The following is a 23,870-nucleotide window of genomic DNA, read 5'->3' on the forward strand; positions in this document are numbered from 1 at the left end:
AGTGCTGCGTCACTCGCGACCAGTTAGGACACTGTGTCATAAACATAATGCGCCAAAATACAAATTCAAATAGTTCGAGTTTTTTTAGAACACATATTCAAATGTCATTTTTGGCCAATTTTGACAGCCCCAGTTTACACTGAAATAACAAAACAATAGAAAAGTATTTAAGGCTCTTCACATGGGCACGTGCAAGCCACTTGAGTCAGATCACATGACAATCATATGTTTCCTTGTCCATAATAAAATTAAATAAATAGTTTTGAATAAAATTTGTTTTGGTGGACAAAATGTATAAAAGTATATTAGTGTGGACATGGCCTGAAGGGGACATCAACCAACCAAGAACAATCATAGAGCTCTACATGAAAAACACAGCATCTCCATTCAAATTTAGAGATGAAAAGGCAGTTGTTCCTTAAATACAGATTATAATATTGTGCTTAATTAATCTAAAAAACTTAAGGTTACAAAGAACTTTACATTTCCTTTACGGATTTCACATTTCAGGTTTGCAAAAGGACAGTTTTTCAGTTCAGATTTCTAATCTTTTCTACTTGTGCAGCCTCATGCACCCATAAGATGCTGGTAATTGAACATGAAACTGTAAATTTCATCATCCAGTAGACTTTCTGACTACTGAGTTACATTTCCTACACATGGCATGTAAAAACGTTGAAAAGAATGACTCATTTCACTCTGGTTTCCCCACCCAGCTTGATAATGTGAACTCGTGCTTCACCACAGTTCTTCATGAAATGGCCAACACGCAGCCTGTTTAGGGAGGCGGACTATAAACCACCTCGTGGCTTATAGTGACACAGATCTTAAGACCAGATGCCTGGATCTCTGACCTGAGGAGCCAGTTTAGGATCCTGTCTTTGTTTTGTTTGGCGTAAATCAACAAGAGCGCTGAGCCCACAAGAAAAACAGTCTCTAATGCTCATCGGCATCTTTAGGTGTGAAATCAGTCAAGTGGCAAGTGTGCCTGAATTTTGATGACCCCGGGTCAGCATGAGGCCACGGCTCTGTGTTTACAGACGAGGTGACGGCACACGCCTCTAGTCCTTTGAAATGTGACAAGGTGAGAGGAATGACGAGATAATCTCTGATTTACGAGATACAGTAGCTTTCAGGGGGATAGATCTTCTGGCTGACTGCTGGCAATACACACACCTAACTGCCTAACTTTGGGAGTGCTGTGGCTTCAAGTCAAACCCCCTGTGCATTTAAACAGTAACAAATAAATAAATTCATTCAGAGAACAAAAAGTATACAAGCTCTTTGCCTGAGAATATCAAAAGCTACCTGTACTTTGAGTAGGGCTGTCAATTGATTTCAAATATTAATCACGATTAATTGCACATTTTGTATCTGTTATGTGTTAAAATGTAACTTGAAGAGAGATTTGTCAAGTATTTAATACTCTTATCAACATTGGAGGGGGCAAATATGTTTGCTTTATGTAAATGTATGAATATATTTATTATTGGAAATCAATTAACAACACAAAACAATGACCAATATTGTCCAGAAACCCTCACAGGTACTGCATTTAGCATAAAAGAATATGCGCAAATCATAACATGGCAAAATCAAGCCCAACAGGCAACAACAGCTGTCAGTGTGTCAGTGTGCTGACTTGACTATGACTTGCCCCAAACTGCATGTGATTATCATAAAGTGGGCATGTCTGTAAAGGGGAGACTCGTGGGTACCCAAAGAACCCATTTTCATTCACACATCTTGAGGTCAGAGGTCAAAGGACCCCTTTGAAAATGGCCATGACAGTTTTTCCACGCCAACATTTTGCGTAACGGGTGCCTCGATAGCTCAGATGGCAGAGCCCTAACCGCGGCGGCCTGGGCTCGAATCCAACCTGTGGCCATTTCCGCATGTCTCCCCCTCTCTCTCTCTCCCCTTTTATAGACTATCCACTGTCCTATAAATAAAGGCTTGAAAAATGCCCCCAAAAAAAATAATCTAAAAAAAAAAAAAAAAATGTGCGTAACTTTGGAGCGTTATTTCACCTTGCATACAAGCTAATATGACATGGTTGGTACTAATGGATTAGGAGGCCCGTCGAATTTTTAAGAGGTTAACTAAAAATCACAAGTTGCGAAAATGCGTTAAAGAAATTAGCGGCGTTAAAACAAATTTGTGTTAACTCATTATTATCGTGTTAACTTTGACAGCCCTGACTTTGAGCCTTAATGCAGCTATCTGAATGTAGAGACATCCAATATGGACACCAGTTGTATTTTAAATGTCATTTACAAGTTGACTTTCTTGTTTTACAGCGGCGGCCTGAGTGAGCAGAGCCAGAGAGATGAGAGGAAGTTAACCAGTCCAAACAACCACTGAAGGCCCTGCAGCGGTGATCACTATGGGACACTTCATTGGTGCACCGGTAAGTTTACTGCCTTGTTGGTGGCAGTTGATGAGAGGGGGAAATAAGGGCTTTTCATTCATTCACTTCTGGGATCTTCACAACTCATCTGGGGATTTAAATTTTGTGGTCACAAGCTCTCTAATATTAGCTGCAGTTCACGTTACCTAGGTCTATGCAAACAAGGATTAACATCAGACAAGCATAAACACGCAGCTGTCAGCAGTCCACTGGAAACTCCAGAAATATTCAGCCTTGATAATAGAGCTGTTTCTCATATCAGTTCAGTTACTTCAACACTGTACTAACTGCAATTTATAGTATTTTAGCCTGACACAACAGTAGGATGCATAATAAATGCTGTATGCTGTAGTAGTCCATGCACACTCAGAATATCGGGAACTTATTTCTGATATTTTGCAGCTTTTATCACAATAATCCTCTCAAAACTGTCTGTTTTTTAATCTCTATCTCCTCCCTTGTGATCAGTTTAAAGAGGAAATCAATGAGGACTGTTCTCTGCAGCAACAATGACCCGATTTGACTTGATTGCAACTGTTTAATGTGGTTTAAAGGCAGTTCGACAACCTGCTACACCTGAGTAACAACTAGGTTATGTACAGAAAGAAGACAGACCTAATGTGAATGGCTCTATTTTGTCTTTTACAGGATCTGGGTTGCAGCTAGAGTGACTCCTCCTTCCTCTCTCTCTCTCTGCCTCTTCCCCTCCCCCACATGTGTAAAACAAATCTCCTTTTCTGCTCTGAGCCTGAAACTATTGAGTCAACAAATGTCACTGCAGCTAGGCAGGGGCTGCTGGGAAAGAGGTGGGGTCTCCCTTTAAGCCTGAACTGCTGCTAAAGGCAGATTATTTTCAGACAAGACCCACCTGTTAGTAAAGTAAAGAAGGAGGAATTAAATAGTAAAGGGAATGGGGGGTTAATGCTGCGACCATATCTTAAGAAATCACACATAATGAACACAATACTGCTTCAAAATACTACATACTTTTTTTTTACTAAAAACATTCTCTTAAATTGTATTACTGACATCACTGGAGCTGTTTGTGACATTATGACCTTTAAAATTAAACACGCAAAAACAAACACACTTTGCAAACTAAACCTCAGACATCCTCTGCATAAGGATGTAAGAAGCACAGAAACCCACAACAAAAACCACAGCAGACGTTTCAGTACATTCGCTGTTATAACACATTTTTACTTGTGTTATTCCAACAACCTTTCCGGGCCGAATTTGTCTTTTTTAAATCGCTCTTTTAAAGCCCCTCACACTGCTCTCTCTATCTCTTCCAAGCCCACGTGGCCAGTGTCAACAGGAGGTGGGTCTTGGCAGACACATGAAGCAAAGTTATGCTGCCTGTATGCAGACTAAAGAGTTGTCTTACACTCTAAAAATGAGCCAGCCAAACCCGGCTGAGGTGTGCCAAAATAAGACGCAGCCGTTGGAAAACGAGTGCATTGCTCAACTGGTTGGACTCCAAGCTGGCCACCTCTGATTGTTGCTGTAATGCTCTCAAAAAACGAGGGCGATTACACAACAGGGGAACTTCTTTAACCAATGACAGAGGAAGAAAGAAAATGAAAGAAGGAAGCCGAGATAGACGGGGTGAAAAGGGAGGGAAAAACCCTGAGTCACTTGGCTTCCTGTCTGACTAAAGGAAGGGGGTGGAGGCATCTTGTGCTCTGCCTCACTCAGACAGTTGAGGCCAGTGCAATATTCAACATAAAGTGCACTGGGGGTAAAGTCCTGTCCTGCTCACTGAATCCACTCCAGTGCTTCAGGGCAGCCATCATAGTGTTCACTATTGTGTGCGGCTGAGGGAAGAAGAAAAAAAAGAGGAGGGAGCAGAGGAGGGAAAGAAAACCTGTCTCTTTGTGTGGGAAGGACTCAGCAGGAAAGTGATTTTGTGATTATTTGAGTTTGCCAGCAAAGTAAGGCTCTCCCCCCTCTGACCCACGGCAACATCTCGTCTACTCTGCGCCTCTGCTGCCTTAAACGCCAGAGCCACATATGAGTGTGCTTCTCGGGCCGGCAAAACAGCGACACCCGGGCTCCTGATGATGAGAGCCGACGTCAGACTGGTTTCCATGAATATTGATGTGGAGGATAGTCTGTTTCATAGAAGAACAGAAGGAGGCAAGATGGCTGCCCTTTAGGATTTGTTAAAGAGGAGATCCAGACGGTTTGTTGGAATTTCTACAAAGTGGAGGGACGTAAAAAGGAGGTGAGGATTTTGCTTAGTGTGTTAATACTCTGCTTACACTCTTCCCCTTTAACACTGGGTGCATTATGGTGGCTTTTGTATCAGGCGAGGTATAGCAAATGTCCCCCAGCGTAAAAGCAAGAGCCAACATAATAAGGAGGGGATATTAGATAAAGCTACTCCAACATGGCTGACGATTTTCTTTCTCTTTTTTTTCTGCCAGCTGAATCTGAAAAGGCACCTTCTGTGTTTCCCTGTGTGTTCACTCCACATTCTTGCTGCTTTTGAACGCATCATAGGAAATGGTGTGTGCTTGTTCAGGAGTTTTTCTTTAAGCATAATTTAAATGGCTGCATAATGCTCTCTTTCTCTCCTCAACATTTCAACCTTGCTTTTTTAAATGAGGCACATGTTTTTTTAAAGGTGTGTTTGATTGTGTAATATGTGTGTTTTTGTATGAGTGTGTTTGAACCACATTTTTGAACATTTATGTGTAATTATTAGCTATTACACAATTATGATATTTTTTCCTAAATAGGTTAAGATGCAGGCAGTGATACCCCCTGGAGCTTCTCATTTTCACATCTGTGGCTGTGTATGTGTTTGTTTGTGCTCTTCAAGGAGGGAGACTGTATATATGTAGAAGAGTAAAAGTCCAACCTGGACGTGTCCAGCAGTAAGTGTGTCTGCACAGCAGTAGAGCTGCAATAGCTTCTGGCTCTGTGTATCTCTGTTAATCAGCTTTCATTGCTTTCACCGCTGAATGACAAGACACAGACACAAAGCCAAATCCCAAGGAGAAGCAAAAAGAGAAGAGAATTGTAGTGGCAGAGTGTAGTGAAGGCAGACAAGGTCAGAAAGCTCTGAGGGAAATGAAACTCAATCCTACTGCACCATTAACTGGGGGAACAAGAATGGTCATTCTGGAGAAGGTTTCTTTATTTAACTAGAGGCTAAACAGGGGATTGTTGCCAGAAAACAGGAACAAACGTCCTAGAAGTTTAGTCAACTTCTTTGAGAAACCAAACCAATAGTTGACTGGATTGAATGTTTTTAATGGAGCATAAGCAGTTAAAGGTCACAACAGTTAGACTGCAGTGGAGCTATTATTGACAAATAGATTATTGAAGATACAAAGAGGAATGTGTCTGGGTTTTTCTATGTGTGATCTGTAATCACGTTGACCTAATACCTGCACAGATAGAGAGGTAAACTACAATAATGGCGTGATAGCAGTGAGGTAAATGCCTGCATACCCGGACAGTTTTGAGGGTTTTGTGTTACTATGCACATTTTTTAGAAATACACTAGTTACATGATAACAACATGTAAATTCAGCAGGACATCAGGTCTTATCTCAAATAGCTAATTGGTTGTTAGTTTTTTTTTTTTTCCTGAATTCACTAAGTGTTTACTGGTAAGATTAACATCTGAATGGCCCATTAGATTATAACTGATCTCCCCTAGGTTTGTGTATTGGGTTTGTGTATTCTACTGACTACAGTTGTAATGTAACCACAGTATGGCCTCAGGTAAAAAGCAGCGTAAAGGCGTGCCTGCAAGGTGGAGAATAATGACTGACCTTAAATTGGCCGTCGTAATTTAACGGTGGAAGCCGTCTGGAGGAGCAATGCAGGAATTCAGATTGCGGAAGTTTCCGGCTTTCTGAACTTGAAGCTGAAAGTTAACGGTGACATTAAGTGAAATATGCGGATAAAAAGGGGTTATAGAGAAGGTGAAGAAGTCAAAATAAAGTCAGCTGCTTGTCCAATGACTAAAAGACAATCACCAATCTTTTATGTGAACAGCTGATGATGGCAGACAAAGAGGGACATTATTCTATCACATCCAAACGCTCCCTTTCCCCTTCTGAATTACGCATTTGTTTTAAAATGTTTGTGTTTACATGCTGCATGTCTGTGGTTGCGTACGCGGCCCTGACATTACAGTACACACACTCTCTACTAAACATGACCTGCTTGTTGTGGGTCCCATTCTTAGTCCTCGTGAGCTGTCAGGAAACTTTCGAAACCAACAATGGCGGTGTACCCCTCTGACGCAACGGCATGGCTGTGTTTTGATATGGCTAGCATGGTCATTGACTGCGCCGTGTCAACACGAGTGCTCAAGCAGGGGTGTTTCTCCATAGTACTCATGAAGTATGTTGTGACTGCATGAGATCAGGTGGTCCACGCTTTTGTGTGTGTGTGTGTACAGATCCCATTGCCCGGTTCACGATGTGGAGACACTGTGGATAATGTTCCATGTGAAAGACTAGATTAGGTCAAACCAGTTTGATTTTTTTGTTTCTATTTAGCTAACTAGAGAGAAAAAAAATAGAAAAATGAACAGCTCAAACTAAGTAGTTCTGTATCTTGTGTATCAAGTGGTCTATTTTTATTTCTCACTATTCCCTTAGCACATTAAACATCACTATATCTGCTGTATAGTTTGGATGGATTGCATCTAACCCAGTTCTCTGCTTGCTACTGAAAGCACATTATTAATGGTTGTCACGGTGTGGTTGTACAATTTGTGTTCCCCTTTGTGTTCGGCTGCACTGTTCACAGGATTTACAAATGCTAATCCTGACCTGAATAACAATGCCCACGTTCTAAAATTAAGAAATATAAGCACACAATCTTACTGGAGGTGTTTCCATGAGCCTCTTGCGTGGCTGCTGTTGAAAAGGCACCAGAACATTAATGGGCCTGTAGGGGGGGGGGGAGCTGAGTGGGGGAAGGGCCATATAGATCAATCACATGCACATAGCTTCTCTCATCAGTCCACACCTACAGATAAAGCCGTGCGGTTGGATTGCTCCTTCGCCGTGGCCGTAAGTCCCCTTTATGTCACTCCCAGAGGCAAAGACAATATCACCTTTGGGAAGAATGTCCAGTTGCCATAGCGTTGCACAACAATGCTGTCCACTTACAATACCCAAGCCCTTACCCAAGCCCTCACCTCTGACCCCGCTCTGTCCAGCCCACGCATCGTATTTCCACCCACAATGACACAGAGGAGCAGGCCCAGTGGCAGGTTAGACATTTTATACTGCACTACCTGCTGGCTAGTCAGTCATACTGTAGCATGGACTGCTTTCCTGAGACAAAATGGCGAGATTCTGAGTGTTGTATTGATTTCTGCAATATTGATTTCCCTCTTGTCTGCTATTGGGGGGGTTGTTTTTCTGTGGAGAGCAAGAGAGAAGCAGCAAAATCAAGTGTTTCTGCAATGGAATCTCAGTGCCATAATGTAGTCCCTCATTTATGCACGTTTTTAAACAGAATTTGCCACAGAAAGTGCAAGAGCATGGAGAATTTTGTCGTTGATGGAAGCAAATTAGGACCTGCAGGATAAGGTTGAATAAGCTCAGACATTCCTGTGGAGTTTTGATAGAGAACTGCATGCCATGTGCCACTTTATTTAGCATGATATCTGTGTGGGTTTTACCATTTATTGGATTTATCTGAAGCCTGCTGAATGGATCAAACGGTCTTCTGACTTGTGAATCACTTTCTTTATGTCTGCAAAACATCGTGGGTTCAAGGGAGTTATGTGCTCTGAAAATAAATCAAAAGAATGAACTGAAGCCAAATCACAAAAAATATCAATAATTGCCACTCCAGATCCACCCCAAACCCCAACAAGAATTTTTGCTTTCCATCTCATGAAGGCGCTACCTTGTTAGAGACGGTGATGTGATTATGGCCTGCAACTGATTTATTGGTCATCACTGGAAGTGTGTAATAGTAATTACGTTTTTATGAGTCTGAGATACGAAAAGTAATTGCCACACCGCATCCACTGTGAATCCGGACTATGACTCGTGGCCTTCTTTTTCCACGAGGCCGTGCGTTGTTTGCCGGGCCGAGGCGTAATTATGGAGTGTGAGTGATAAGGCTCTGTTTGAGTGGCACGGGGCCGGAGGGAGTGTTGCTGGCTCTGTGAGCATGTATCGATGTCAGGGTTTACCTCGGGGGTGAGACAGCGAGGGCAGTGACTCAAAAGCTTCCTCCACGTGAGCACACGCACATGGCCGCTCTGTTTACAAACACTATCCTGGCATTCCGCACACAGAGAGAGGCGAGTGAGATGTTACGCAATCGCCCCCAGAGCCAATAGCATCCCTTCCCGCCTCTCGCCGGGACGCCTCTACTACGCTTGGACAATCTCCTTGAATGCTGTTTTTCGCCGGTTCCGCTACAAGAAGTTAAGGATAAAAAAAGGAAATTAAGAGCTCCAGTCACAGCAGCGTCTGTGCTCGAGGAACGTGGCGAAGCTGAGAGCAGGCCTTTTCTTATGTTGATGCTGCAATGACAGCGCATTGCTCCTGCACAGGTGAAGGTCCGAAGATTAAACTGGCTGTAAACTTTTCTGATGATTTTATAAACTCCCTTTACAGTTGCAGCTTTGGGTCATGAAAACAAAATGGCAATATTTCCAAGGTTTCATACAAAAAAAAAAGAAAAATCATCTTTTCTGAATAAATTAAGTTGCGCTAAATCTAGAACTCTTGAAAGCGAGGGTAAAAAAGATTGTTTATTATCAGTCAACAGGAAAATATGCAGACAAATGCGCTGGTGTTTCCATATCGGAGAGTGAAAGATGCCTCCTTACCAGCCGAGATGTCGCTTTTCAAGCGTAGGCGTAACAAATGCGTGGAGAAGAAGCAAACCTGCACACAGGCTGTCAATATGCCTTAACAGATCTTGAAAAGTGACCTAACCTCATGCTAGGATCTTACCCTTAAGACTCTCTCCTGTCAAAATGTAAAGAGGTCAGTCAGTTCCAGTTAAATCAAATCTGTGACGATGACGAGGCTTCGTCACAGGTCTAATCCTGAAAAAAGTTCATTGAGGGGGAAAAAAAGGACCAGAAGAGGAGACACTTTTCATATATAGCTTGTCAAAAAAGATTGGCTTAATTAGAACAGTTTCCATAACTAATGTTCCTGTTGTCGGGATCAACAAAGCTCCGCAATCTCAATGGGGTTCGCCGCGATCTAAACAACCGCTTCTGATGGCTGTTAACCCTCTTTCTAAAATGGCTGTCAGATATGGACGGTTTTGCTGCGAGGAGCTGTCATTGAAAAGGTTAGGCCCCATGGCCCCCTGTTGTCTGCGCAAGGAGCGCAAAGACAAGACAGCTGGTCCTGAATGTCATTTAGAAGCGTAACCCTACCAAAGGCTCTGAATGACATCACTAACTACTTCTGAGGGCTTCGAGTGGCTCGCGCTCAATATTAGGTTTCCTAAGTGGAATGTACGAGTGCAGCAGCTGGTGGTGCTCCGTGACAATCAGACCGGTTTACGTCCATATATGTATTTATATTGGGAAAGTTTCAAAGACTGATTTTAGCTATGGGTGTGAATGGATAGGAACTCCCTACCAAAATAAGAGTCTTACACATGTGGTGGGTACAAATACAGTTCCTGTGTAGTAAAACTGTGTGGCAGAACATGATTGATGATTCCTGAAGCTCATACATATTTAGTCTTTAAGCAAATACTAAAACAATACACAGACCATGAACTCAATAATTACTATTTAAAATCACCATCCCTCCTTTATGAATTGCTGAGGTGTCAAAAGAGTTTATACATTCTTACACTGGAGCCATGAATCACAGAAAATATCCCTCACTCAGATGGATTTGTGATTCCTATTCAATGAGTCACGTGCCTCCCACTCGGTGGAGGGAAAGAGGGAGCTTAGCAACAGCGGTTTAGGTCAGGCTGCTTAGAAACCAATGAGGGAAAGAATATCACCACATTCGCTTTCCAGATGACAAATGAGACAGAGCAAATATGCTTTATTCAAAGTTATTCTGGGCACTACTATAATGTATTTTTGGCTTCACGTTTGATGAATACAAGAAGAAAGAAAGTGGAGATTGCCAAACGTACCTTGCTTTTTGTTCACAATAAACCACCATCTGAAGCTCAGTCTTCCATAAATCTGCCCATTTAGAATTCCTCCATTGCCATGTTTTAATTTCCCTCCTATAATAATGTTTCCCTCTGCTCTGTTTACTGTTCACCTCCGCTTCCTGTTTAATTGGAAGCTGGTTTGGATTTGGATCATGAGGAAATATTTGCTAAATAAATGTGCCTGTGAGCTTATCACATGCCAAGACTCGCAGGCTAGAGGACAACATGGGAATCAGTGTTTGTTCATCACTTGGCTTTGTGTACCAGTTTTCCATTTAATGCCAGATTGTAGTGGATGGGAGGATGAATGAGGAGGGAAAAGGTCAGCATAAAAGTATTCCTCGTCTTACCGGTTCAACTAAGAGCAACATCTTTATTGGTGAGGCTCTAAAAAGGCTTAAGATAACACATATTAGATTTTAAATAGTGCAACCTTAATTCAGAAAGAAATGTGAGGCAGAAATGTTTCAAGCTCAAAACATTTCTAAAAAGGCACATTTAAAGGTGTTGATCCGCACAAATTCAAATGTAGGCTTCTGAATATGTGGCGCTATTGATTTACTGGCGGGATCAATGCGTAAAGCACATGTGCACACCGCGGCAAAGCAGCCTATTCTGCAGTCAGCCGTGCCGGGGTAATGTTTAGACCAGATGGGCTTTGGAGCGCTCATAAGATGGTCGCCATGGCTACCATGCACTCTGAGAGAAATTAACTTTGCTCTGCGCACAGTTCATCAAGTTAGTCAGATATATTGACTGTTGCATAGACAAAGCGTTGGAGGGGGGAAAGGGGATAGGCTGGTTGGAAGGAAGCAGCAGTGTGAGGGGTCGGGTTGGTGGGGTCGTATGCTCAGAAGCCCATTTCTTAATTAGAGTCTCCATGTGATGCAGCTTGAAGCCACAGAAAAAGGTTTAGACTCTGTGTGTGTAAGCTTTGCACATTGTGCTTCTTAGTTTCTTCTCGGGTTGTGCTGGTTAAACAGGGAAAATGAAGATTAACAGGTTTATGAAGTCAGACCTAAGCTAATGTTTAACTGCTGTTTACTATCAGGATTTACTTCTTCTGTGAAACGGTCTACACTACACTTGCACGCAAGGCACTGTGTCACTGAAAAGGTTTTGGAGGGAAGGCTAATGGTTTACAGATTTGATCTATGACACTGTTGCCTGTATCAGCAGTTGTGTGAGGGGGTTTCAGTGCTAGCCAAATTATCATATTCTTGTGTAAAAATAATGTATTTATTATTATTGTTAAGCAAATTTAAGCAACATTTTCAGAAAAATGATAAAATGCAGAGCAGATGAGACTGATTTAAGTAGATAATGTGTAATATACCAGCAGGATGTTTTGGGTGTGAGTGCTTTGACTGTTTTCCCAGAATACCTGCGAAACAAGTTGTATCAGAAACGTACAGAGGCGGGGTTTATCCCCGACAACAAAGGTTGTTGAGTTGTTCATACCAATGTCATCATAAAGAACTTTTCTGTCACCTTTCCAGTTAACATAACGCTCAAAACCTCCTTCATAGTTACTGACTCACGAGGTATTACTCAGACATTCAGCACCATAAGCATTAAAGCACTAATACATGCGATATTCTCAAACTCAATCATATTCAGTTTGTATCAACAACTTGAACTGCCTTATTTATTTATAAAAGAAACCACAAGAGGAAGATCCTGAAGGATTTTTGTCCATTAGTGCAAGAGCTTTGGATCCACAATATAGACTGAGTCAACTTAAAACTGTCAACAGTTCAGCCAGTGCAGCCTCGCCCTTGAAAAGTAGACGCAACAAAACCGGTCTAGCCTTAATAGGCTGCCATAAATCACTGACATGTATATTCCTCAGACCTTGTGGATCTGTACGAGTAAATGTATTTGATGTGTCTTGTCCACTGCTTCCTGAGCCCACTGAACCCTGTACAATACTATCAAACAATCTTGGATTAGTTTTGACATTGATCTTAATTATGGCTGTGAGCCCTTGGATATGGCAAATTATTATGGTGCCAGTTAATCTTTCCCCTCTCTCAGTTTATCTTTTTACCTTGAGGGAGCTCCACCAGTTAACCAAAGAAGAACTGCACTTCTTATTATGGCCCTGATGTACAAGGCATTTTTCCAGTTTGTCTTCTATTTGACTATTTCAGCTTCACTCTCCAGCTAAACTGTCGTTGAGAAGTTGTTGAGTGGTCGTCTTTTAACCGCAAAGTTGGCGGTTTGATCCCCTGTCTGCATGTCGAAGTGTCCTTGAGTGAGACACTGAACCTCAAGTTGCTCCCCTGCTTCACAGCAGCCCACTGCTTCAAAGGATGGGTTAAATGAATAGGTGAAATATCGTGTATGTACTTGTATGTATATGACAAATATAATAAAGTTTATGGTAACACAATTATTGTAAAGTCTTTACAGGAAAAGGTGCAGATCCCACATTGAAACCCCAGCGTTCCAGCAGTCAGCTATCCATATCATCAATCACCAATTTATCTTGTTGTGGCTGATCAAAAGTAAGAATTCTCAAAACTGAATTTCTGTAGATTCAGCTGCCTTAGCGGAAAGATGAATAGAAAAAATAGATTGATATCTCCTTTAAGATCGTGTGTACGCTCACATAACCTAATAAAAATTGTACTCTAGAATTGAGGCTTTCCCCAACAACTTGTGGTACACGTTATAACCATAGAATTATTATAATGATTTCACCAGTCACTGCATAGTTAAAGCTGGGGTTGGTAATCTTAAGAAACCTGAAAGAATATGCTATATTTAAAAAAAAATGATCCAACCAAAAAACCCAACCAATGCCAACTCTTTTTCAATGAAAGTAGCTAGCAGCACTAGTTTCAAAAGTCCCTAAATCTGTGCAATGCAGGCAGGTAGTTAGACAGGCAGTAAGCTATTCAATCATTAAATTTGGGATGAATGAAAAGATTGGAGGGGCGTATTACAGTCCTGTAACAGACACAGATACCAGACTTTTTCTTTGTTCGTCACAGTGTTTGATTTATTGATCGCTGTCGGGATATAATGAGAATTTCATCTAATATAATAAAAACATTTTTTGAAGAAGATTAACAACTGTAGCTTTAATCCATATTCCCAAAACTTCACTCAAACCGATACTAATGAGACATTGCTGGTTTCCTGGGTCCTCCACTGATAATGGAATGAATGGAAAACAAAGAAATTAAATAAAGTAATGCTAAGTAGTGCAAATTAACCTAAGATATGTCACAATACAGTAAGAGAAGAGAAAGCAATGAGACAAAACACTGTGGAAGCACAGAGACTGCAGTGGGAATCTCCACAAGTCGGCCACATCTGTCTTGCGTTAGACATAAAGAACAATGTAGATTGTACAGATCCCTTCTTCTTAAGGAGGGGGAGGAGGCTCTCTAGGGAAGAAATTACAAACAGAAGTGTATATCCTCGGCGTTTCTGCTGTAATCTATTAATCTTGTCTCCAGATTCAAAGCAGAAAATCAAGATACCAAATAGCACGTACTTGTATTTGCATGCATACATCACTAAAAATCCCCAAACACATTGGAAAAGATGGACGGCTAGATAAATGTAACTGCATCCCATTGACATGTAACATTTTCATTTCATATTGAATTGAAAGAGTGAATCATTTGTTCATCAGCATTCAGTTTCTCAGAAAAGCTGATTGTACCTGCAGAGCTGGACTGTTTTTGGTCAACCATGAAGGCAGAGGGAAGGAAAAACAGAGCTGTTGCTTCAGGCTGTCATGTGATGCAGCCATCTTTACATCACAGTGTAGTGATTAGGCCACAGAGTGCATCAACAGGAAACTGCACTCCTCCACCTGACAGAAAAAAATAGTCCTGAGGTTGTACAATGCTAAGTCAGTTTCCCTCCTCACGCAGCGTCCTTTGTTGTCATTAATGGAAGCAACATGAGTCACATCACAGACTCAGAACCTCAAGCTTTTACATTCCTGGTAATAACCTTCACATGTGTCTGCAACCCTTCAGTGACCAATACAAAAGATCGCCACATCTTAATCTAAAACAGAAGCTGTCTACGCCCCAAACATGAGACAGATGGATCAACCTTTAGGGAATAAAAGTTGGTGCACAACCATCTAAAACAAAGAACCTTAACATTTCAGATTGTCTTGTAGTGTTAAAGGAATAGTTTGACATTTCTATTATTATTTAGGTTAGCTTAGCTTAGCACAAAGACTGGAAACAGGTGGAAAAAGCTAGCCAAGAACCTAAACGGGGCGTTATCAGTGGGTATACATCATAAAAGTGGGTCAGTAGGGCCCTGCTACACCCACTAGTCAGTTTTATCATCTATTCACATGAAGGAATAAAAGAAGATGACAGCGACCTCCAGTGACCATAGTAATTATAACAGGAGCAAACCGCCGTTATAATTGTTATTTTAATTCAAGACACAATCTTTTTCCCTAAACTTAACTAAGTGGATTTGTTGCCTAAACCTAAAGAAGCTCTTTTTTTGTGTTCAAAACGTTACGTTTCATTCAGTTTTAGGTTTTAGAACGTGTTGCTTTTATGTTTCGCTTTCACTTTTACAACGTAGTAGGTGTAGTAGGCCCTAATGACCAACATCTCTGATGCATATAGCGAGCGATAACGCCTATTTCATGGCCTGATAACAGTCGAATCGGGTGCTAAATCTCACTAATTAACGCAATATATCTCATTAGTTTAATCCTAACAAAAAACAAAGTATAACAATGACAAGGTTTTACGGGAGGTAATGTGCCAAACTATTTCTTGGCCGAGAGCAGTGACTTTCTGGAGTAGTTTTATATTTATGGTTAAGGCATGAGATGGGTGTCAATCTCAATGCTCAAGCATGTTAGCAAACGAGCATTTTCCAAAATGTCAAACTATTCCTTTAAAGGTACAGTGTGTAGGATTTGGCGACATCTAGTGGTGTGGTTGCAGATTGCAACCAACTGAGTACCCCTCCACTCACTCATCCCTTTCCAAGACTGCGGTAACGTGAGCTGCCGAGTGCAAAACCGGGATAACGCAGTTCGCCTCGCTCAGAGGCCATCCTCACCATAATAACACTACTTTCGGAGCTACGGAAGTCAGACGGCGGCTGGTGGTACCACGGTTTTGCACTTTGCTGCTCACGTAAACGCAGTTTCACAAGTGTGTCGGAGAACTACGGTGGCCTTCAGGTAACATAAAAATGTGGAAGACTCTAACTAAAGCTAGTGTTTGGTTTGTCCGTTCTGGGCTACTGTAGAAACATGGCGGACTCCTTGAAGAGGACCCGCTCCCTATGTAGATATGAAGGGCTCATTGTAAGTTAACGAAAACTATTCTTAGTTTTAGGTGATTGTACACTAATGAAAACATCCTTATGAATATTATATTCCATTTCTGCTTATAAATCCCCGAAATGTTACACACTGTTCCTTTAAGGGAAAAGAAAAACACGTGTTGCTCTGATTTGACAAATGAGGGAATGGCGAGATACAGTCAGAGCGTTGACCAGTGTGTGTGGTCTACTTTCATCTGGGTTTGTGGTCAGGATTTCACTTTCATGTTTAATTTGTTTAGATATTTCCTCTCTCTGTGCAGCTCTGAGTGTAGATCCCACAAATTGCTCACGTGACAGAATAGCAACAAGATCTAAGCAGCCCGACAAAAACTTAACAGTGATCTGGCTAGCATGTACATTCGGAGGATTATAAAAGTGACTTCAGACACAGAGGGCTTTTGTTTCTTAGCCAGGGTGGAGTGTCATATGTTCAGACCGATAGAAAGAAAGAGAGAGAAGGCACGAGCAACCATGTGAGGTGCATTGTACGCACTGCATGAACGTGCCATGTGACATAAATCCCAAGTGTGACGTGCCTGACTGAGAGACTCAGTGAGATGCAGAACATGAGTTAACATCTGTCCTATAGTAACAGCAGTCAGTAACAACACATGCTACTAGCACTTCACTTCACATTGTGCTTTATGACTTGGTGTGTTCTGACCTTCCAGACTTTACAGTCCTCCCCCTAAACTTTTCCCCAAAACTCTCCCCAGTGGAGTCAGTTCATATGCTAGCCATATGCCATGAACAGTCGTAATTCATAATGTCTATACAGATGTCTTAAGGAAGAATTAAACACTGCCTTAAATCAGGCAAATGTGTGTGCATAAAGAATTCTCTTGTTGTGTTCGACAGAACTGTTCAGGCTGTGTCTTGATAGCTGGACCCATAACACTAAGGTCAAAGGTGTAGCATGTATGATTAAAGGTGCTCTATACGATATCCAGAGCATTAATAAAGCATCAAACAGCTATTTTCTATGTAAAGGTATAGAGGAGTAATGTCTACCTGAGCAGAGAATGAAGTCGCTCTTCCTCTGTGTGTGTTGTAATCTAAGTTTCTCTGTGCTTTGCTGACATAACCCAGCCAGCCGCGTATGCATGTATGGCACGTTTCCACCAAGTTCAGTTTAGCTCGTTACACATTAGAACAGTTATTTTTGTGTTTCCATTTGCAAAAGTTGTGATGGAACCAATAGAACCGCTCCATTCCTGGTACCACCTCGGAGTTTTTGGAGTTAAAACACTGCAGAGCACTGATTGGTCAGAGGGAATCATCACTAACATGACACGGGACATCCTGCTCAAAACCGCCAATTTTTAAATAGCCAAGCTACCGTCAACAAAATTTGTAATTCACTCGACCCAGATTTAAAAAAATGGCAGCTCTCAAAACTGCTCTGTAAACTACGTCGTACAATTGATGAAGTGCAGACGTTCCTCTGTTTGGTTGCCATTGAAATGATTCAGCGAGTGTCCAGATGAAGATGGTGTCACGTCAGTTTCATGCGCCGCCGCTATAGTGATCAGCTGAGAGTCCTGCCTACACTATTCGCAGTGGGAACACGGCATAGAGAAAAGGATCTGGTACCAAAAGTGGGTCAAGTTGAGCAGAGCCGTACCTTGCGTACGTGGAAATGCGGCTTTAGTACATGTTTGTGCATGTGAGCGTGCCCCACTGGTTAGCTCACAGCTGCCACTCAGCACTGCTCTCATATGACGGTTACAGCTGATAACGCTGTCCCGGCAGCTTAGCACCCACCCTTCATTTCCCCCTCCAGGTTAACACCGTTAGCTCTGTCAGCACTGATGCCGTTGTTTTCACTGTTAGCACCATTAGCTGCTAGCACCATTAGCTGCTAGCCACCGGCTCAGCTGTCGCCATGTTGAGAGCTGTGCAGAGGCAATAAAAATGCTCCAAATTGTGCATTTAGCACCTTCAGGTTCCCACATAGCAACTCAGTTTCAGATTTAATAATGATCTTTAGGATATCCTGAAGAGTTTTCGAGCCAACATCTTTGTTGTTTACGCAGCCAGCTGGAATGCAGAGTTGTGAAAATGTTGTCAGAGGTCATGAGGTTTGCAGAGCAGCGGGTTCGGCTCTATATTTACGGGAGGGATTTAAAACACTGTAGAATGCAAGTCATCTGACCTAATTACACTGGTAGGGGTTGCTAAGGATGAGGTTTCACTCGCAGCTCTGCTTAGTGCAGTCTGAACTCGAGTATGTGAGCATACACTGCCATTACAATCCTTCTATGTTTTGACATTGAATATCCATTACCAAAATTAATGTTATAAACAAAGACTTAGTTTTATCTCCATTCCCTTTTCCTGTCACGGTTTGTCTTAACGTTTGGTTAAGTAAGAAGTGAGAGGTTAGTTCATCTCCTCTAACATTTCCAATGAGGCTCATATGTTTCAATTTTGCTGCTTTAGAGATGAGCAACACAAAACTAAGGTCCCTGGTTAATGTCTACATATCACTAATACACAAAGTGAATCACTTTCAGTTATATATACTCACCTGGTGTATTTTACACCATGTTTAAAGAGTTTGAATTACATTTTTTAGTATGTTAGTGGCATGAAATCACAATAGAGGCATAAGAAATTTAAAAAAAAGTACACCACTAGAAATAAGCCTTAGTTTTTTTAGAAATTCTTCCCAATAGATGGCTTTTAATAATGTTTTGATACTTTCATATGCAATTAAATTAAAGTCTCAGTCATATTAAACAAATATCAAGACTGGATTTCAGTTTGTATTATCAGTAGACTACCAACACTATCAGTTGTTGTTTTGTTTTTTTAAATTAAAGCTATGTTAATTCTGATCAATAAAAGTGGTAGCAATGCTGTGGGTGAAATGACTAAATGACTAGCAAAGTCAGAGTAGCAAGCGATAGTTCATATTGAGTATTGACTTTGTTAACACTGACTGTAAACAAACCCAGTTGGTTCAGTGTTGTATGTTATTATGTTGTTGTTGTTATAGCGTTAGCATTGAGTTATAGTAGTGGAGTTACAGTTAGTTACATTTATAATATGTAATCAGTAGGGCTGGGATGATACACCTATCTCCCTATTCGATACTGTCACGATACTTGGGTGCCAATTTGATATGTATTGCGATTTTTAAGTATTGGGATTCGATATTGGGATTCGATATTGTGATTTATTGCGATTTTTGTTCACTTTTTTATCACTATACCATGGGGAAAAGTTGAATCATATTCTTCTAGGGACTTTTACTTTGTAAAATATCTAAATTAAAAGATTAATCCAGAAAATTAAACTATGTTGCAACGTTGCAAATACAGTATATCAGTTCTGGCATTAAAAAATCAATTTCAAAATCGCGATACATAAGTGAATCGATTTTTTCCCCCACCCCTAGTAGTCAGGTGATATTACAATGAATATTAGTATTATACTTTGATATGACTCAGTTCTTGAGGCATGTGGGTTTTTTGAAAATTTATAGTCTCTGGACTGGACGCATGCTCCATGTTCTTATCTACCAAACAGGAACATGTGAATAGGCCCAAATCAGCAAAGAAAAGGAAATATACACTTGAGATTATGGCTTATTCTTGAGACTATTCTGCAAAACAGTGGTGCGGCTTGGCAAGTGTGTGTTTGATTTACAGTGCTGCTCCACACCGCCCATTCTCTCTCTCGCTCTCTCTCTCTACACAACAGCAGGACTCTTTCGCCTAGCTGCCTCGGCCTCAACCTGAAAGTGCAGAGACCTGAGTTTCCCAGCAGCTGTCGTTAGTGGTGAATGTCACATACGGCTGCCAAGTCACGCCAAATAGACCCCATCTACTATGGCAGCTCTCATATTTCACTGGCTCTCTCTGGGAATAACAAAAACACAGTGTGAGTCCGGCGCATTAAAGGTTGTTACACTAGTGCTGTGAAGACAAAGCATCAGGCAATAGGACTAAATATCCATAACACCTATGATTTATATTCTAGTTTTGACAAAAAGAGATGATCTTTTGGCAAGTCGATGGACAAACAGAAACGAGTTGCATTTGGTAAAGCAAAGTTATATTAAAAAACAAGACACTTAGTTGTTAAAATAAGGCTCTACGGTCATGTGCATTAACTGCTGCCCTTTTAAATGACTCTTGTGCAAACTGTGTCCATTGTTTTACAACACTGGTCACACTGTGTCCAAGAGTCCACCCTTGCCCCCAGGCTTCAAAGCACTAAAGCAACTCACCATCTATAAATGCCAGCAAATACATAGCGACAGAGGCAATAACTACGACAGCGCTTAGTGGCCACGATCATGACTGTGCAGGCTAGATGATAGACTGAAGAGGATGATAGCAGACAGAAGTACAGAGGGACATAGAGTGTAATTACAGGGCAGAGGGCTGGAGGTGAGGCTGTGGGAGAGGGAGAGAAGCCAAACAACAGCGTACAGAGACAAAGAAATTGACTTCTGGAGGGAAAGAAAGCTTTGTTGGGAGTCCAGTTCAAGCAAGCTGAGTCATATCATAAACTGGAACAGAGCTCTGGTGGACATTAGCTACTAGAAAGAAAACCAAAATAGATCAAAGCGTTATAACTTCCAGCAGGCGTCCACACTAAAGCCACTGCGAGGCTGTGCCTCTGGTTTAGTTTAGTGCTCTACTTCCGGAGCAAAAATAGATCTCCCTGTGAATCACGCCTGATAAATAATTAAGAGCAAGCGGCCAACACTCTCTTAAAGCAGACACGGCCAAAGCTGGACTTACAACATTGTGTGATTGGTGTGTGTGTATGTGTTTGTATGTTTGTATGCTGACAGGCGGCGCACACTCAGCTGGGATCTCTGGCTTTGTTCTGGGTTTGCAAAGATTTTTTTTTGTTGTCAGTGTGGGTGTATCCAACTGTGACAAGCTGCTTGGCTCCGTTCGGTCCTGGGTAAACCCTGGAGTGTCCCTCAGGAACGGAGCAGCCTGCTGAAAGCAGCTTAGCGCCGGCGTTCACCTCTTGACTTAGTTACTGATTTGCAGACTGCACCGAGGGCCAGACAAAACAAAGGAGTAGTCACATGGGGCCGGGAAGTGGTATTCACTCGCTTACCTCATTGTTACGTTCGCAAGGATCAGATGCTTTATATGTGACAGAGTTCAGAGAGGTGGGAGCATTAGGTTACTCCTTTTAGCTCATTTTCCCTCAAACCAAACTGATGTTCTCTTAGTGAGTGTACTGCAGAAAGAAAGAGGTTTTAATCTCCTAATTTAATTGCGTATTTTGTTATTTTCCGTTAATGTTAATGATTTATTGTACATAACTCCGTGCAGCAGTAAGTTTTAAATATTTAAGCTTAAATTACAAATCCAGGGGGAAATAATCATTAAGTACATTTCAAAGTAAAAGTAATTTTTTAGGTCAATGTGCCACGTAGTAATCAAGACTGATAAATTAGCTTGTAACTCTGCACAACTCTCTTCAGTATATGACCGATCACACCTCATGTCATTTCATCCTCTTCATTTCATTGCGAACACAATTTGCTACACAAAAACAGAAAAAAATGATCCGAACAGCACATTATATAATCAGCAGATCTGCCACAGATGAGAACATCCAAATGTTATGTTGTATGAATGAAGACGTCTCCGGGATGCGAAGACCATTTGCCATTCATCAAACGGAGGCGTGCGCGTTTCACAGCTCCCACGTGGTTCCCTCGCACTCATTTGTCAAAATAACACATTTCAATTTTAATAACTTTGACATAATCATAAAGAGGCTCAGTGTCGCTTCTGATTACGATACTGGTGGCGGCATCCCGCTGTGGCATTTTACATCCGTCTGTGTCTGGCAGCAGCAAAAGAGAGATTAGCTCTGCAACTTGTTGCCTCGAGACTCTTTGTCTGCTGGTTCCAGTGCTGTCTGAATATAACTAATGAGTTACCCCAACTTGCTTTTAGTGGACGTAGTCTTACATTGTCTCACGCTATTTTACAGACTATTTTTTGGGGGCTTTTTTGCCTTTATGGGATAGTGACAGTGACGGATATGAGAGGGGATGACATGCAGCAAAGGGCCGCCGGTCGGATTCGAACGCTGGGCCGCTGTGGTAAGGACTCAGCCTTGGTTTATGGGGCACCTGCTCTACCAGGTGAGCTACCGGGGCACCCAACTATTCCACATTTTAATTACATTCGCCCAGATATTAGACGACAGTCTGTAGTCTGACTACAACATTAAGAAATCCTCCCTTAAAGACTTTAAGAAGGGAGCATAAATCAGACATAAACTAAATAATTCTGTGTAATCCTTCTAACTGTTCATCTGAACTAGTTTTATTCAAGTGATATTGCATATAAAAACTAGTTGATTTAGCAGTTTTTATCTTTGCATGATGCTCTTCTTAAGTTTCATAAACTTCTCTACTCATCTGGCTTATGAAACCCGTCCAAAACCGGATAATGTCGAAAACATATTTCCATCAAGCTCACAACAAGGCAGTCTTTCTTAAAAAGTTAAAGGTATTTGGGATGCGAGATGCTTGCTCTTCACGCACCACACATAAAAAGACACCTTTCAGGCTCCTTTCCCCAGCCATTGACCTGAGAGCTGTCTTTGTTTTCCCTCTTCCACCTGCTAACAGGCAGCTGGCTGCTCTGTTGTGACAACGGCGGGAGCTTCCAGACACCCTTGTAACAGCTTGGCTCGTTAGTGGGAGATTTAGCACGCTAACTTTGGGGGTCTGGAGGGCTGCTAATGTCCTGGAGGGGTGATTGACACAGAGAAGGATGTCATTATTGCGACCAGCTCGCCGGCCTGTGCGGAGCTTTGGCCTGACAGTTTCCCGTGTAGGTTGTCTCGGTCCGGGCGGTCGACTGGGACGCGATCAACATTTTTTATTTTGCCTCATTCATGGTCCACATGGCCTGTTTGGACATAGAGGAACTTGATTATGAATACTGAAAGTGCACAGTATCTTGAGGTCTTGAATTACTGTATGAAATGGGCAACTTTTTAAAAAACAAATAAGAAACAAATATTTGGTTGGAAGATTGGAAGAACTTTTCACTTAAAATTCACAACATCTGATGCTGCAGGTGCTACATTTTAAGACCTCCAAAGACACTTTTGCAAACCAGCCCGGTCTACAGTCACCCCAGAGAAGCTGAATATATTAAATATATATTTTTCTAACTCATATTACCCTTCTGTACAGTCAAATCTAATTTATATTTGAGATGTTTCCACAAATTGCAAATTATTACTGACCCTTAAAAATGTTTACAGTCATTCTTGAATGAAGCAATGGACATGATTAATAGACTTTTCTTTAAAGGGCCATGCATGTTGTGGCTGAAATGGATACTGTACCTATACAAGCATTTGAGAAAAAAAAAAAAAAAAAAGGTTATCGGGCTTTGGATAAAACATGTCGTTTGAAGACGACAGCTCTTCTGCCAGAATCATAAGCAGCTGTAACCGCTTCCAGATGTGATAATCAGGCCCAATGATAGAGCACGATCATGCCAAATGAAACATGCCATAGTACCTCAAATATTTAGCCATTTTTTCTTTCCTTTTTTCCCCCCAAACATCAGTCAGTGCCTATAGCGAGCCTATAGTAGGTTCGCATTAACAGGAGGGCTTTTGTGGGAATCTAAAGCTGGATCCAATTATGTTTTCAAAGGTTGTATAGCATATTTCTCTGAACTTTACCAAAGCAGCCGGCAGTTGTGACCCGAGGCTTCACTCAGAGCTCCAAGGACATTATTTACTTTAAGTACATACAGAGTGTTTAGCTGATCTAAATGTCCAAGAACATAAAGCAGGAAGTCTTTTTAACTAACAAGAACCTAAATTGCCTCGATGAACACATTTTTCGTACACTGCCATTTACTGGACACCATGCAGTGCCAAACCACTTACAAAAAACTATTTGAAGTTGTATCTACATTTTGACCAATAGTCATGTAGTGTGAAAAAATGATCTGAGGTATGACAGAAG

General features: G+C 41.4%; 1 protein-coding gene across 1 annotated transcript in view; it reads left to right on the forward strand.

Moving 5' to 3' along the window:
• The first annotated feature begins 4,088 nt into the window (after window positions 1-4,088).
• The window catches only part of tet2 (tet methylcytosine dioxygenase 2), a 32,278-nt gene continuing 12,496 nt past the window's right edge, over window positions 4,089-23,870 (forward strand). Inside the window, exon 1 of the mRNA XM_074629272.1 lies at window positions 4,089-4,637. The gene's annotated coding sequence lies outside the window, so the exon portion shown is untranslated. The remainder of the gene's footprint in view (window positions 4,638-23,870) is intronic.

This window comes from Sebastes fasciatus, chromosome 3 (genome assembly GCF_043250625.1).
Source record: "Sebastes fasciatus isolate fSebFas1 chromosome 3, fSebFas1.pri, whole genome shotgun sequence".
Taxonomy (NCBI): domain Eukaryota; kingdom Metazoa; phylum Chordata; class Actinopteri; order Perciformes; family Sebastidae; genus Sebastes; species Sebastes fasciatus.